At 39.5% G+C, this 16,953-nt stretch overlaps 1 protein-coding gene across 1 annotated transcript in view; it reads left to right on the top strand.

Annotated features, from left to right (window-relative positions):
* The window catches only part of csmd3b (CUB and Sushi multiple domains 3b), a 2,186,187-nt gene that overhangs the window by 1,650,139 nt on the left and 519,095 nt on the right, over positions 1-16,953 (top strand). The window lies entirely within an intron of this gene.

The raw sequence follows: 16,953 nt of genomic DNA, 5'->3' as shown, positions 1-16,953 counted from the left end.
ACTGGAATGTGTGGCGACACTTGGCAGACAATCCCAGCATATCAGTAGGTTTTGTTGTTTGTTAACAGAAATGACACATTTCACCGTTTATTTTAATGTACATGTGATAAATAAATGAATCAGAATCTGCATCTGAAATGCATCCACTCATTATCCCAGTAAAGCCTCTTGCTATGATTTAACAACTACAGAAGTTTATGGTCATGCACTTTGGTAGAAGAAATAAGAGCATAGACTATTTTCTAAGTGGAGAGAAAATTTAAAAACCTGACGTGCAAAGGGATTTGGGATTCCTTGTGCAGGGTTCCCTAAAGGTTAATTTGCAGGTTGAGTCTGTGGTGAGGAAGACAAATGCAATGTTAGCATTCATTTGGAGAGGACTAGAGCATAAAAGCAAGAGTGAAGTTGAGGCTTTATAAGGCACAGGTGAGGCCTCACTTGCAGTGTTGTGAGCAGGTTTGGGCCCCTTGTCTAAGAAAGGTGAGGGGTGGTCTGGGGAAATGCAGCAGTGAATCCAGGAAGCTGATTGGATTAACTTGATGTTATCAGATGACGATTGAGATAGCACATTGAGACCTCAAACGGAGGTTATACACAACTTTCAATTGCTGCTTCTTTAGTGCCATTCTCAGGAAATAAAACTTTTTGTTGCTTTGTTGATCATGCAGTGACAAATCTCAAGGTCTGGACAAGAGATCTGGGGCCTGAAACGTCAACTGTTTATTTTTCTCCATATATGCTGCCTGACTTGCTGAGTTCTTCCAGAATTTTTTTTTTTTTTTGTGTGCTGATCTTGGACTTGTTTTTTGTTCCAAATCAGAGCAAGAGTGCAATGTAAATTCAGTTACTGTGTTCATAATCGTAGAACATAGACAATCAGTGGCCACATTATTAGGTACACCTGTACACATGCTCATTATTGCAAATATCTAATAAGACAATCATGTGGCAGAAACTCAATGCATTAAACAATAAAGTCAAGGTCAAGAAGCTTAGTTGTTGCTCAGACCAAACATCAGAATGGGATAGAAATCTGATCTAAGTGACTTTGACCATGACCATGACTTGTTGGTGCCTGACTGGGTAGTTTGAGGATTTCAGAAACTGCTGATCTCCTGTTTTTTTTTTTTGGACAGCAGTGTCTAGAGTTTACAAAGAATGATATGAAAAATACAAAAAATTGCATCCAGTGAGCAGCAATTTTGTGGACAAAAATACTTTTTTAATGAGAGAGGTCAGAGGTGAATTGCGAGACTGGTTCAAGTTGACAGGAAGACAACAATAATTCAATTAACCATTTATTGCAATAGTGATGTGCAGAAAACTATTTTAGAATCAGAATCTGGTTTAATGATCAGCATATGCTGTGAAATTTGTTGACATTGTAGCAGCAGTACAATGCGATACATGATACTGGAGGAAAATCTGAATTACAGTGAGTATACTTACCCTTTCGGAAATCAGTTGTTTGGTCTTACTGATGTTGGGTGCAAGGTTGTTGCTGTGATACCACTGAAGTAACTGATGTGTCTCATTCCTGTACATCCTCTTGTCACCGTCTGAAATTCTGCCAACAATGGTTTTGTCGTCAGCAAATTCAAAGATGGCATTTGAGATGTCATGAGTGTAGAGAGATTAGAGCAGTGGGCTATGCACACATCTCCAAGGTATATCACATGAAACCTTGAAGTGGATGGGCTCCAGAAATAGAAGACCATGGACATACATTCAGTGGCTACTGAGTGTATACAAAGCTACGATTAGATGACTATAATCAATAATTTAACAGATGGGAAATTTGAATTTTGTTAATTAACTAAATCTGAAATACAAAGCCAGCAATATTGATGATGATCAAAAGTTTTCTCAAAGTACATCTTGCCAGGCTTTGCAACCTTTTTATATGCTTTAGACCCTTACCATTAACCAGGGCTCCATGAACTCTTTTAAGAGACCCGTGGGTGGCTACATGGAGCTTAGAAAAATAGAGGGCAATGGGTAAAGCCTAGGTAGTTCTAAGGTAGGGATATGTTTGTCACAGCTTTGTGGGTCGTAAGGTCTGTATCGTGCTGTGTGTTTTCTATGAACCCAGCTTGGGAACCGTTGCATCTTGCCCACAAACGTTCTGTAAGAACTATGCCTGTTCACCCATTTTGGCAAAACGTGATCTCAGAGTTAAGCGAATATGTTTTCTCTTAACTGCCCTGAAAAGCCATAGGAGAGTGCATTCATGTGACCTACAATGAGCAGTAAATGCTGCTGTTGCCAGTGGGACACGCATCCCGTAAACAATGAAGGCCATTTTTTTCTAACCTAAACAGCAATTATCTAATTGTTGATTCAAAGATGAATAAAATGTGCAGTCAGTGGATTTAAACTAGTAGGATTCTAGAGCTACCTGCTTTTTTTGGTAGCCGTCTAGTTTTGGGTTGCGTGGGTGGGGTGGATTTTCCAGTTCTAATATCACTCACTGTTTTTATTGCTTTCCTTTGTTACTCAGGACATGTTTATGTTTTGATTCTACGAATCTATGTTTACATTTCTGCTCCCAGACTGTTATTGTATTGCTTGACTTTTTATATGCCTGCTGCCTTCTATGCATTAATAATTGATAATGGCTAGTACACTTAAATTTGTGAGCTGGAATGTAAAGGGATTGAATCATCCTGTTAAAAGAAGGAAGGTATTCTCACATATTAAACAACTCAAAGCTGACATTGCTTTCCTTCAAGAAACTCATATTCGTTGTTTTGATAACTCCCGGCTTTTGTCAAAGTGGGCGGGTCAGCATTTTCATTCATCCTTTGCCGCCAAAGCTAGGGGGGTCTCCATCCTTATTAACTCAAATATTCCTTTCGAACTCCATAATGAGATATCTGATACAAATGGCCGTTTTATTATTGTTTCTGGTAAACTATATAATACTAAAGTTGTACTAGCAAACCTGTATGCCCCCAATTTTGATGATGTTAATTTTTTGAACGTTTTTTTTCCTCACTACCAGACATAAACTCATACTCTCTTATACTGGGTGGTGACTTCAATTGTTGGTTAGATCCTAATTTGGATCGATTGTCCTCTGTTACTAGACCACCTACTAAATCTGCCTTAGCTGTCCAATCGTTTCTCTCTAATTATGGTATCTCTGATATATGGCATTTCCTTCATCCTACTGAGAGAGATTATTCCTTCTTTTCACATGTTCACCATACCTTTACTAGAATTGACTACTTCTTACTCGATAACCAACTCATTCCATTTGTCTATTCTTGTAATTATCAGAGTATACTGATTTCTGACCATGCCCCAATTACTCTCTCTTTAAACTTTCCTGGTCTCCCTCAGAGGAATAAACACTGGCGGTTTGATTCGACTTTATTATCGGATGGTGATTTTCTAAAATTTATTAAGGATCAGATAACCTTTTATTTTAAAACCAATACATCACCTGAAGTGTCATCCCAGATTGTCTGGGATGCCATGAAAGCATATCTGAGGGGTCAAATAATCTCCTATACAGCAAATCTTAATAAAAAGTCCTGTGCAGATCGATTAGACCTCATTAACCAGATTAAAGAATTGGATCAACTGTATGCTCAAACTAAGAATCCTGAACTATACAAGAAGTGTGTAGAACTTCAAACTAAATTTAATAACCTGTCAAACGCCAACTTCTCGAAAGTAAGAGTCGCTTTTACATTCATGGTGACAAATCTGGTAAATTCCTAGCCAATCAGCTGAGGCGTTCCAAAGCCAAACAACATATTACAAAGATCCGGAAGGAGAACAGAGACTTTACATTGGATCACTTAGAAATTAATGACGCATTTAAAAATTTCTATTCTCAACTTTATTCCTCTGAATCTTTGAATGAAAATATCTCTGTTGATCATTTTTTTAAATAATCTGAATATTCCTTTGCTTTCATCTGATTTTAAAGCCAAACTTAATGCGCCTATATCATCAGAAGAAATATCTTTTGTAATTTCTGCATTGTCCTCAGGGAAATCTCCTGGACCTGATGGGTTCCCCGTAGAATTTTATAAATCATTCTCTTCACTTCTTTCTCCTCAGTTACTCTCAGTATTATCTGACTTGTTTAATTACGGCAAATCGCCATCCTCTTTTAATGAGGCATCTATTATTCTTTTATTAAAAAAGGGTAAAGACCCAACAGAGTGTTCCTCGTATAGGCCGATTTCTTTGCTTAATGTTGATGTTAAAATTTTGGCTAAAGTTTTGGCTCATAGATTAGAAGCTGTCATTCCCTCTATTATTTCTGATGACCAAACTGGTTTTATTAAAAACCGTCTTCCTTTTTTTAACATTGGGCGTTCATTTAATATTTTATATTCACCTCCAGCTGGGATTCCTGAATGTGTTATTTCCCTCGCTGCGGAGAATGCATTTGATCGTATAGAGTGGAACTACCTTTTTGCAGTCTTAGAAAAATTTGACTTCGGTCAAAGTTTTATCTCTTGGATCAAATTGCTGTATTTGTGTCCTACTGCCTCTGTTTTAACTAATTTTCAGAAATCGCAGTTACTTAACCTCAAACGTGGCACCCATCAGGGATGCCCTTTAAGTCCCTTTCTCTTTGATTTGGCTATAGAACCTTTGGCGATAGCATTTCGAAATTGTCCTGAATTGACTGGGATTTGGAGAGGGGGTGGTGAGCATAAAGTTTCTCTTTCTCCTTCTCTCAAATCCGTCTACATCTTTACCTCCAATGTTTTCACTTCTTGACCAGTTTAGCCAGATCTCTGGCTATAAACTTAATTTACATAAGAGCGAACTTTTCGCAATTAATAAAGAAGCACAAGAATCAACATTTCGTGATCTCCCTTTTAAAGTAATCCATAATCAATTTACCTATCTTGGGATTACAGTCACAAGGAAGTTTAAAGATCTCTTTCGTGAAAGTTTTGCCAATCTTTCATATACTATAAAACAGAGTCTGGTACAATGGTCACCTCTATCTATGTCTTTGGTAGGTCATATTAATGTTGTTAAAATGTATGTTCTCCCTAAACTTTTATACTTATTTCAATCAATCTCAATTTTCATTCCTAAATCTTTTTTTTGATTCCTTAGACTCTATTATTTTGTCATATCTGTGGAAGAATAAGCGCTCTAGAATTAATAAAGTCTATCTCCAAAAACCTAAAAAAGAGGGTGGCATGGCTTTAACTAACTTTCGTTTATATTATTGGGCAGTCAATATACGTTGTGCTACCTTTTGGTCTTTTTTCCATGGCCAACCCGAGTGCCCTAATTGGGTGGAAATGGAGTCGAGCTCCACTAAAAAATAATCTATCTCTGCACTTCTTGGCTGTGTACTCCCTAGTAGTTTGCCCAGATTAATAGCGAATCCTCTTGTTAGACACACTTTGCGTATATGGGCTCAATTTAGGAAATTTTATGGTTTCCATGGTTTTTCCGTTTCCAGCCCTGTCGTACATAATCAACTTTTTTTTTTTACCTACTACGTATGACTCAGCATTCCATGATTGGTATAGGAAGGGCATTAAATATTTTGAAGATCTTTTCATTGACAATCGCTTCGCTTCTTTTCAACAGCTCTCTGCTAAGTTCAGTCTACCCAATGCTCATTTTTTTAGATATCTCCAAATTAGACACTTTATTGTTCCTTTAATTCCTAACTTTCCTGAAATGCCTGAGAAAAATGCTATGGACTTATTTCTTTCCATTAATCCACTAGGTAAAGGTTTAATATCAATTATTTGAGATAAATTAGCAGCCTTACGACGTGCCCCTGTGGATAAAATTAAAATGGCATGGGAGCAGGATTTAAATACATCCTTATCTAATGAGATTTGGGACTTGATTCTCAAATCGGTTAATTCAACCTCTCTTTGTGCTCGCCATTGCCTTTTACAGTTTAAGATTGTTCATACAGCCCATATGTCTAAATCTAAACTATCTCGATTTTACCCTAACATTAGTCCGCTCTGTGATAAATGCAAAAGGGGCGAGGCCTCTCTCATTCATATGTACTGGTTTTGTCCTAGCTTGGAGAAATTTTGGAAAGATGTCTTCATAACATTATCATATATTCTGAATCACCACCTAGAACCAAACCCTTTAATTGCTTTGTTCGGTTTCTGGGGTGAGACAGATTTACATCTGAGTTCGACTAAGTGTCGAATATCATCTTTTGCTTCTCTCCTGGCTAGACGTTTAATCCTCCTTAGATGGAGAGATGTTGCCCTGCCCACGCATGCTCAATGGCTTAACGATATTATGGCCTGCTTGGACCTCGAAAAAATTCATTATTCAGTTCTTAATTCGGATTTAAAGTTCCATAAGGTCTGGGGACCTTTTATTGAGTACTTTCATAACCTTCCTCTTAACTGAGGTTTTTTTTTCGGAACCTTGCTTTCAGCTCCTTTTCCTTTTGGTAGTAGGCATTAATATCTTCTGTTGCTAAGTGTATTCACAGTTTGGGGGTTTGATTGTCCTGATTTATATTCTCCATGTTGTGTTGTGGTTGGTTTGGAGTTTTTTTTTGTGTTGCGGGGCTTGGGGAGGATATTAATTTTACTTGTCTTCAATTTGGGTGCTTTTTCAATTATCTTTCTTTGTATCATATTGTTATTGTATGCTTATTTTTGCACTGTATCAATGTTCTTCATTTGATCTGGGTTTTTTTTAATCTGTAATTAAGTAGAAAATGTACTAAAAAAACTAATAAAAAAAATAAAATAAAATAAAATAAACTAGTAGGGTTCATAAAATTCACCATTGCAGAAAGCAACTACTTTTACTTGAAGGAGGACCAGCCTCAGTTCTTTCTTTATAAATTAGCACAAAGTCTTCTTGATTAAGCATATACTGGTAATAAATTGAGAAAGTGAATGAAGCTTGCATATCGACCATAAGTCATAGGAGAGGAATTAGGCCATTTGGCCCATCAAGTTTGCTCCACCATTCCATTGTGGCTGACTTATTATCCCTTTCAACACTATTCACCTGCCTTCACCCTGTAACCTTTGATCCCCTTACTACAAAGTAATTAAGAAAATATCAATCTCTGCTTTAAACATACCCAATATTATTGAGCTCCACAGCCATCGGTGGCAATGAATTCCACAGATTCACCAGCCTCTGGATAAGGAAATTCCTCTTCATCCCTGCTCTAAATGGACGTCCCTCTGTTTTGAAGCTGTGCCCTTTGGTCCTAGACTCCCCCATTACAGGAGACATCCTCTCCACATTTCCATTTTCTATCTCATAAGTGACCATTCACGCATTGCTGAATTCCCTTAGCTTCACCTTGCTTTGCATTTCCTGGATCGTCTGATGTGTTGTCTCATTATTAGTCAATTGGAATGCACTTCTTCTACACAAATCATCAACTTTCATCTTCTCCCTTTCCTTTAGTGATCATTTTTAAAAATGTATTCCAAAATGTTGTGTTGAAAGATGAAGTGCATAAAGACCAAGTGAATAGGTAACTGCTTGCATGCCTTCCAAACAGTTAAGAAGCTAATTAAACCTCTGTCATTTCTACAAAAACATAAAGTCTTAATTTGCCTTCTGTTGTCTTTCAGCCATGCTTTGCATATTGCAGTAGTTCTAGGAAGTTGATTCAGGGCATTAATGAAAATAATTCCCTATGGTTCATTCATTAATTACAGTTCAGAAGATCCTCTGGCGACTTGAAGCGTATAATGTTGAATAAATGATTGGAAGTTCATCACATATTCTGCATCTTTTTAAATAGCTAATTCTAGCTTTCCATCTGTTATATACTGTATAACAAATATAGCTTTATGATATTGTTTTATGTCTGGTCTTTTGATTTCTAACAAAAAGTAATCTATCTTAAACAAATCCAATGACACACTTTTGCATTGAAAATAAGTGGTAGACAATGGAATGTTGAATTGGTGTTAATCAAAATTGCACTTCTTAGTAATTCTTAACAAAAGAAACTCTGTTAAGCCAGTGGTCCAATATTCCCTTTGTAACGTTCTCCTTCGGGTGTAACGAAGTGCCGAATTTAACGTCCGGATAAACCACAGCCAATGCAAACCAGATCGCAGTAAGATTAACCATTTACTGTTCACTCTTCGCATTAACATATGGTGAAAACTGTTGATAAAACAATACAAGATTGATACAGTATTTGTTCCTTCCTTAATGTCACATTTCAAGTGTAAATACTTGCAAAGGTGACTATAACTACATTACACTAAGGTGCAGTATACAGGGAGAGTTTACCTGCTCCATTGACTACTTTAAATACACTTCCATGCAAACTATCCGCGACTCTTTAACTAACGAAAGCATAAACATTATCTACCGTCGTTACTTCTAACAGGATCGGCATTAACATCTTAGTTCAATATATCGATTATCTATTAACTTACAGCGTTGCTCTCACTGTGATTTCTCATGCCAGCAAAACTGCTTCTGCTCAGGTGAGCCTCGTGGAAAGCCCCCACCCTCGCGCTAATTTCAAACCGGTGTTTTCCCACAAGACGCGGCGAAACCGGATGTGACGTCATCGCATGCCGATATATTTTACATGCAATGAATACACTTTAAACACTTCTAATTCTAACTAGAAAATACTATTGAATGAATTACTAAGCGAAAATATTATAAACTAAATAACTGTCGTAAAGACAGCACACTCCCCGCTTGACCTTCGTAAGGTCACAATGAGCAGAGTACAAAACTTAGTCTCTTAATCAGTCATTGGGTAGAAGTAGAATAACTTCTGTAACTGGCCTTTGGTAAATTTTCACATCGCCTTGGTCGGTAGTCTTCAATTCGATCTTCCTGACATGTCCATCCTCGCTAGGGAATGTAGCAGTGATTCTGGCCGTTGGCCAGATTCCTGTGGGGTCCTGTCCACTTTTGTCTCTGTTGCAACAAAGGTAGATATTTTTGTCTCCAGCGAGGCCAGAACTGATTTGCCAGAGCCTGGACTTGTCTCCATTGCTTTGTGTACAAATCCTTGTCTGAGAAGTCTCCTGGTGGAGGAGGTGCTCCTGCCTTCTGCGTAAGGAGCGTTGATGGCGAAAGTATAAAGGGGTTTTCTGGGTCAGAAGACACAGGTAGGAATGATTGTGCGTTTATAATGGCTGTGACCTCTGCCATTAGGGTGCACAGTACCTCGTGGGCCAATCGGGTGTGTTGCTGCATCTCAGGTTTCCTTTTCTGGGTTTTCCGTAAGGACGTGAACTGTTTGACTGCCTGCTCTTTGTTATCTGGTGAGCGCTGGCATGGTTCTCTGATAGGCAATGGGGCAACCCCATTATTTGCTTCATCTCTGAAGACCTTGGTGTTTTTGGGTTTTAAAGAAATGGTATCTTGAGCTGATTGTGCAAGTTTGTTTCCGTCCTCGGTTTGAACGAAAACTGACTGACCTAGCGTCTCGTCGGTTACTTTACGCTTGGTAATGTCTTGTTGTGCTTCTTTAGGGTACACCTCAGTGAGGCAGATCTTGGAACAAGAACGGCTTGACTGAGTTTGACCGCAAACTTCTGTGCAGTTCGAGCTGACAATTGTTGTCCTGGAGTGAACCTCTCCCTCCCTCCTGTTGTGGGGGTGAAGGAGCATTGTCGGTTCTTTCATTCTTGACTTCATCATGGAGCCGTGAGGGTAAATTTCCTTCCTCGTATGGATGTGATGCAATCGTGACTCTCTGAGGTTCCTCGTAGCTGGGGAAGTTATCGAATACGTATGGAGAGGGGAGACGAGCCTGCCTGTCTATTTGATATTGTACATAGTCGCTCGTGCGTTCCAGTCTGGTCCTTTCTAAAGTAGATCTTACTTCGGTCAGATCACGTGACCCTTCAGCTTCTTCTATGTACTTTGCTTCCGCCATGGCAGCTTCTCCTTCTCTTTCTAGCTGCAGCACTTGCAACTCTGTCGATATTTTTGCCATTTCCAACTGGGTTTCGGCTTCTCTGGCGGCCTCTTCTCTTTGTCTGGCAGCCTTTTCGGTTTCTCTGGCGGCCCTTTCTTTCTGGATTTCGGCTTCTCTGGTGGCCAGTTTCATTTTCAAAACTGCTTCTTGTTTGGCGTAATGCAGTCGCACCTTGGCAGCTTCTGCCTTGGCTCTTGCCTGGGTGGACTTACTTGATGTCGTTCTACTGCCCTTGTCGCTGGGCGCCATCGACTTGATCCCGGATCGAGCTGACATTGCAGCACTTGGAACACCTGATAACGCCTGGGTGGGCTTACTTGATGTCGGTTTACCGCCCTTGTCGCTGGGCGGCGTCGACTTGATGCTGGATTGAGCTGACATTGCAGCACTTGAAACACCTGATAATGCCGCTTTTTCACTGTAACGTTCTCCTTCGGGTGTAACGAAACGCCGAATTTAACGTCCGGATAAACCACAGCCAATGCAAACCAGATCGCAGTAAGATTAACCATTTACTGTTCACTCTTCGCATTAACATATGGTGAAAACTGTTGATAAAACAATACAAGATTGATACAGTATTTGTTCCTTCCTTAATATCACATTTCAAGTGTAAATACTTGCAAAGGTGACTATAACTACATTACACTAAGGTGCAGTATACAGGGAGAGTTTACCTGCTCCATTGACTACTTTAAATACACTTCCATGCAAACTATCCGCGACTCTTTAACTAACGAAAGCATAAACATTATCTACCGTCGTTACTTCTAACAGGATCGGCATTAACATCTTAGTTCAATATATCGACTATCTATTAACTTACAGCGTTGCTCTCACTGTGATTTCTCATGCCAGCAAAACTGCTTGTGCTCAGGTGAGCCTCGTGGAAAGCCCCCACCCTCGCGCTAATTTCAAACCGGTGTTTTCCCACAAGACGCGGCGAAACCGGATGTGACGTCATCGCATGCCGATATATTTTACATGCAATGAATACCCTTTAAACACTTCTAATTCTAACTAGAAAATACTATTGAATGAATTACTAAGCAAAAATATTATAAACTAAATAACTGTCGTAAAGACAGCACACCCTTTGTGTCAGTTTCTTTGTTTAAATCTTTTGAACAAGGCATGTTGAAGTCTTGAATATATTGTTATAAAATGCTAAACTAGGGAGACACATGCAAAATACTGGAGGAACTCAGCAGGCGAGGCAGCATCTATGGAAAAGAGTAAACAGTCTGCATTTTGGGTCGAGACCCTTCATCATGATGGAAGTCCAAAATGTCGACTGTTTACGCTTCTCCATAGATAGTGCCTAACCTGAGTAGTTCCTCCAGCATTTTGTGTGTGTTCTGTTGGATTCTAGAATCTGCAGATTTTCTCATGTTTGTGCTGAACTAGGGTGACATGGTAATGTAGTGATTAGCACAATACTTTACGGTGTAGGTGACTCAGGTTCAGTTCCCACTGCTGCCTGTAAAGAGTTTGTACATTCTCCCCATGACGGCATATGTTTCCTCCAGGAGCTCTGGTTTCCTTCCACGGTCCAGAAAATACTGGTTGGCAGGATAATGAATTGCTGTAAATTGTTCTGTGATTAGGCTTGGTTTAAATCAGGGACTGCTGAGCGGCATGGCTCAAAGGGCCAGAAGAGCCTATCCCGCACTGTAACGCAATAAAATTAAATTTAAAAGATCATAGCATAGCAGTCAGTGCAATTGCTTTATAGCATCAATAATCACTGATCAGGGTTTAATTCCTGCTACTGACTGTAAAGAGTTTATATGTTCTCCCAGTGATCGCGTGGGTTTGTCTGGGTTCTCCAACTTAAGCACACCTTCCAAAAGCATAGGGTTAGTAAGTTTCTAGGCATGCCATGTTGATCCTGGAAGCATTGTGAAACTTGCAGGCTACCCCCAACACAACGGTTGCTGATTGGATTTGATGTTTCGATATACATGTGACAAATAAAGTTGATCTTCATAAAGGTTTCAAAACGAGAAAATATATTTGCATCTTTTCTTTTACCAGGCAGAATCTTTATTTCTACAGGAAAATTCTTAAATAGTGTCAGATTAGGGTATCTTGGTACTTCAGAGTAACGTGCACGAAATGATGGAGGAACTCAGCAGGTCAGGAAACACGTGTCGACATTTTAGGCCAAGGCCCTCCACCAGGACTGATGTTAGTGTTCAGAAGGACCTGGCTGATCTTGTACACAAATCATTGCATGTTCAGTTCAGCATTCAACACAATCATCCCTCAGAACCTGATTGGAAAGCTGAGCCTACTGCGCCTGAATACCTCCCTCTGCAACTGGATCCTAGACTTCCTGACTGGGAGACCTCAGTCAGTTTGGATCGGGAGCAGCATCTCCAACTCCATCACACTGAGCACGGGGCCCCCCAGGGCTGTGTGCTCAGTCCACTGCTGTTCACTCTGCTGAGCCATGACTGTGCTGCAACACTCAGCTCGAACCACATCATCAAGTTCGCCGATGACACGACCGTGGTGGGTCTCATCAGCAAGAATGATGAGTCAGCTTACAGAGAGGAGGTGCAATGGCTAACAGACTGATGCAGAGCCAACAACCTGTCTCTGAATGTGAACAAAACAGAGAAGCTGGTTGTTGATTTCAGGAGGGCACAGAACAACCACTCCCCACTGAACATCGAAGGCTCCGTGGTAGAGATCATAAAGAGCACCAAATTTCTTGGTGTTCACCTGACGGAGAATCTCACCTGGTCCCTCAACACCAGCTCTATAGCAAAGAAAGCGCAGCAGCGTCTCTACTTTCTGCGAAGGCTGAGGAAAGTCCATCTCTCACCCACCATCCTCATCACATTCTACAGGGGTTGTATTGAGAGCATCCTGAGCAGCTGCATCACTGCCTGGTTCGGAAATTGCACTATCTCAGATTGCAAGACCTTGCAGCGGATAGTGAGGTCAGCTGAGAGGATCATCGGGGTCTATCTTCCCGTCATTACGGACTTTTACACCACACGCTGCATCCGCAAAGGAAACAGCATTATGAAGGACCCCATGCACCCCTCATACAAACTCTTCTCCCTTTTGCCATCTGGCAAAAGGCACCGAAGCATTTGGGCTCTCACGATCAGACTTTGTAACAGTTTCTTCCCCCAAGCTATCAGACTCCTCAATACCCAGAGCCTGGACTGACACCTTACTGCCTTATTGTCCTATTTATTATTTATTGTAATGCCCGCACTGTTTTGTGCACTTTATGCAGTCCTGGGTAGGTCTGTGTTCTAGTATAGTTTTTTTCTGGTTTTTTTTTGTGTAGTTCAGTCTAGTTTTTGTACTATGTCATGTAACACCATGATCCTGAAAAACGTTGTCTCATTTTTACTACATACTGTACCAGCAGTTATGGTCAAAATTACAATAAAAGTGACTTGACGACTTGTAGGCTCAGATAGAAATAAGAAGAGTCAATGAAATGCTCTAATTGCAAGAGGATTTGGGTGCTGTTCTCATCTTGCTCCAGTTCATAATGCCCAGGTGAGATTGCACCTGCATGTTTGTGCTCTGCCCCTAAGGAGGGAAATAATTTCAATAGAGAGGGTGTTGAGAAAGTTCACCAGAATGAATTACGGTATGGAGAATTTGTCATTTGACGAGAGATTAGGCAAATTAGCATTTTACATTGTCAAGCTTTGAAAAATGGGTGGGGATTTTACTGAAATATGCACAAAATTTCACAACAGCATAGAAGTGGGTATGGTGTCTCCCCTGTATGAGGTACAAAACTAGAGGTTACAGTTCTTAAACATGAGGTTGGCCATTTAGGACAGGGATGAGCAGACCTTTCTTCACTCAGATGAGAGTGAATCTTTTGAATTCACTATCTAGGAGAGGTATGAAAGCTCAATCATTGAATATATTTAACAATGGGTTTGATCGATATTTTGATGTTAAGAGAATCAAGGGATATGATTTTAATGCAGGAAGAGCACTGAGATTGAAGATCAGTCATGATTTTGTTGACTAACAGGGTGCATAAGACAGACTGAATGCCTACTCATGTTTATTTTATATTTGTACATTTCTAATGAGCCATATAATTCAAGATTAAAATCGTCAGAATATGAACTTCAGACGTTATTTGGAAGTTAGTAGAAGTAATTTAAGTTATCAACTCATTACATTAAAGTTTACCGACTATTTTGGAAACACTCATATGATTGTATAAACATGACCTTTACAATGAAGAAGAGGGTGGTGAACAGATGCCTCTGAATTGAAATAACTGTTCTTTTGATCATTCTTCATAAATCAGACAGCAGAAGTTTGCATAATTTCAAAGTCTGATGATATCCAAAAACATGAAAGAAGGGATAAATTGAGAAAATGCCGGTCTGGTAAATTAGACAGTCATGTACCAGAATTTTTTTCTCATTCAAGATTCAAAATTCATGATTATTTATTGTCATTCTTCAGCACCCAAACGTAAAGGAGAACAAAATGATTATTACTCCAGATCCAATGCAGCAAAAAAAAACATAATAAAAAAACCCCAAGAAAAAACACAATAAATGGCAATAAAAGTAATCCTATTAAACACAATGTACAAATAACTGTTACATACATAGACTGATTGTATATACATGCCAAGTGATGTGTATGCAGTGGGGTGGAGTGGGTTAATGGGTGGCAACGTTAATCAGCCTGATGGGTTGGAACAAATAACTGTTTCTGAGTTGGGTGGTCCGGGCCTGGATGAAATGTAGGCTGTGCCCTGACTGGAGTGGGATCATTCATGATATTGCTGCCCTTTTTCTGGCTCCTATCTGCATATGTGTCCTTGATGGCAGGTAGGCAGGTAAGTAATGTGTTAGTCCATTTTAACGACTCATAGTCAAGCCCTCCTGTCTGCCACAGTGCAATTTCAGTACCACATAGTGATGCAGCAGGTTAGGATGCTCTCAACTGCATATCTGTAGAAGTTCTTGAGAATGGATGTGCATAGCTCTCTCAGCCTCCTCAGAAAGCAGGGGCTGAATTTGTCCATGTTCATGTGGATAAATGTGAGCTGATGAACGTTAGGAAGACAATGCAACTGTAAGAAGTTCAGTTGTAAAATGTGAGAGAAACACAGAATACAGCCAACAACCTCTGTAAGGTAGCAAGGAAAGTTGAGAAATTAGAAAAGGTAGAGAGCTTTACAGAAACTGATCAAGCTGAGTGCTCCTCTGAAAGCTGGAAAACAGAGAAATTGTTTAATAAATGTGTTTCAAATAATGAGGAGTGTGGTGTAGAATATTTAGGAAAATTTGATTTGCAATTACATTTTAACTAATGGATGCCAATTTTTTTAAATGTTGGCGAAGATTAAGAGGAAGCATTCTTTTAATTGCAGTAAATTGTTGTGTTCCAAAATCCACTGTTTAAAGTATGGTGAAAGGAACTTAATTATAGAAGTAACCTGGAAAATGACTTGATCCAAGAATGACAACAAACAATCTTGGATCTTGACGCACCTGTTCACTGAAATGTCTCAGAAAGTATTTCAGTAGATGGACAGAAAATGTTGGGTTTGGCAATGCTGTCAATTTCTTGTGAGCAAATACGTATCAAAAGTTTGTGCAGAGGAAAGGTCAATATTTAATATCACTGATCAAAACAAAATAAAATCTGGAAACTTATTTGCACTTCCTGTTTGAGGATTTCCTCCTGCTACATTAAGCCTAGTACTCAGGATCAGTCCCACTGAAGGGTCTCGGCCTGAAATGTCGACTATACTCTTTTCCAAAGAAGCTGCCTGTCCTGCTGAGCTTCTCTACCATTTTGTGTGTGTGTTGTTAATCAAAATTCAAGATTGTTTAATGTTTTTTTTCCAGTACACAACTGTAAAGGAGAACAAAGTATTTGTTACTCCAGACCCAATGCAGCACAAAAAAATCACGATAAGATAAAGGACACAACAGCTATATATACATAAGATAGCTCGTATTCATAGATTGATTGTATGTACATAAAGCAAAGCTAAGTACAGGAATGTCTGTACATAAGGTGACACTGATGGCAGTGGTGGTGGGGTGGGTTAGTGTGTGGAGCTGTTAATCGGTCTTACTGTATGGGTAAGGTAGCTGTTTTTGTTTCTGGTGGTCCTGGCATGGATGTTACATAGGCTCCTCCCTTATGGGAGTGGGAAAAACAAGATGAGTGGAATCTTTTATGGTAGTTCTCATCTTTTTCCAACGTCTTTCTGCATGTACTGTGTGTCCTTGATGGCAGATATTACTGGCTTACTGCCCTCCCATTTCACTGCCTATCATTACAGAACAATTTTAAGAGTCCAAATCAAAGAGTGCTTTGGATTTTCTTTTTTGTATGCTCTATATTCTGAGGAGGTCTGAAGACACATCAGGCTGATCGGGCTAGAGTGGTACCATTTACAGCAATTGCTGGAGCAATTTTCTGGGGATGATTTCCGTGCAGAATCAGTGATTAGGAAGGTGTGAGTGGACAGCTCACTTTGCATCTTTTTTGATGGAGAAAAATGACATGGGAGGTTAAGATTTGTACTCACCATTTTAACTGATTGAAACATAGATTTTCCACGAAAACATGTAAACGTAAACACTATCTCATTATTTTTGCTCTCTTTTTACACTTTATTTATTTATATACATATTATAATTTATAGTGTATTTTATGTATTGGACTGTACAACAACCAAATTCATGATGTATATCAGTGATAATAAACCTGTTTCTGATTCTGCGTGCAGCACACACACAAAACACTGGAGGAACTCAGCAGGCCAGGTAGCATCCAATGAAAAGAGTCAACAGTTGACGTTTCGAGTCCTGATAAAGTGTCTTGGCCTGAAACAATTACTGTCTCCTCTTTTCCATGTATGCTGCCTGGCCAGGCCAGATCTTCCAGCAATTTGTGCGTGTTGCTTTGCATCTCCAGCGTCTGCAGATTTTCTCTTGTGATTCTGCGTGAGCCACTGGTTGATTTAATTAATTCAAGGCTATGATGATGTTAATACTTTTTATGGATTTTTTTTGTTT

Source organism: Hypanus sabinus, chromosome 1, assembly GCF_030144855.1.
Source record: "Hypanus sabinus isolate sHypSab1 chromosome 1, sHypSab1.hap1, whole genome shotgun sequence".
Taxonomy (NCBI): domain Eukaryota; kingdom Metazoa; phylum Chordata; class Chondrichthyes; order Myliobatiformes; family Dasyatidae; genus Hypanus; species Hypanus sabinus.
This window is presented reverse-complemented; position numbering and strand designations above follow the sequence as displayed.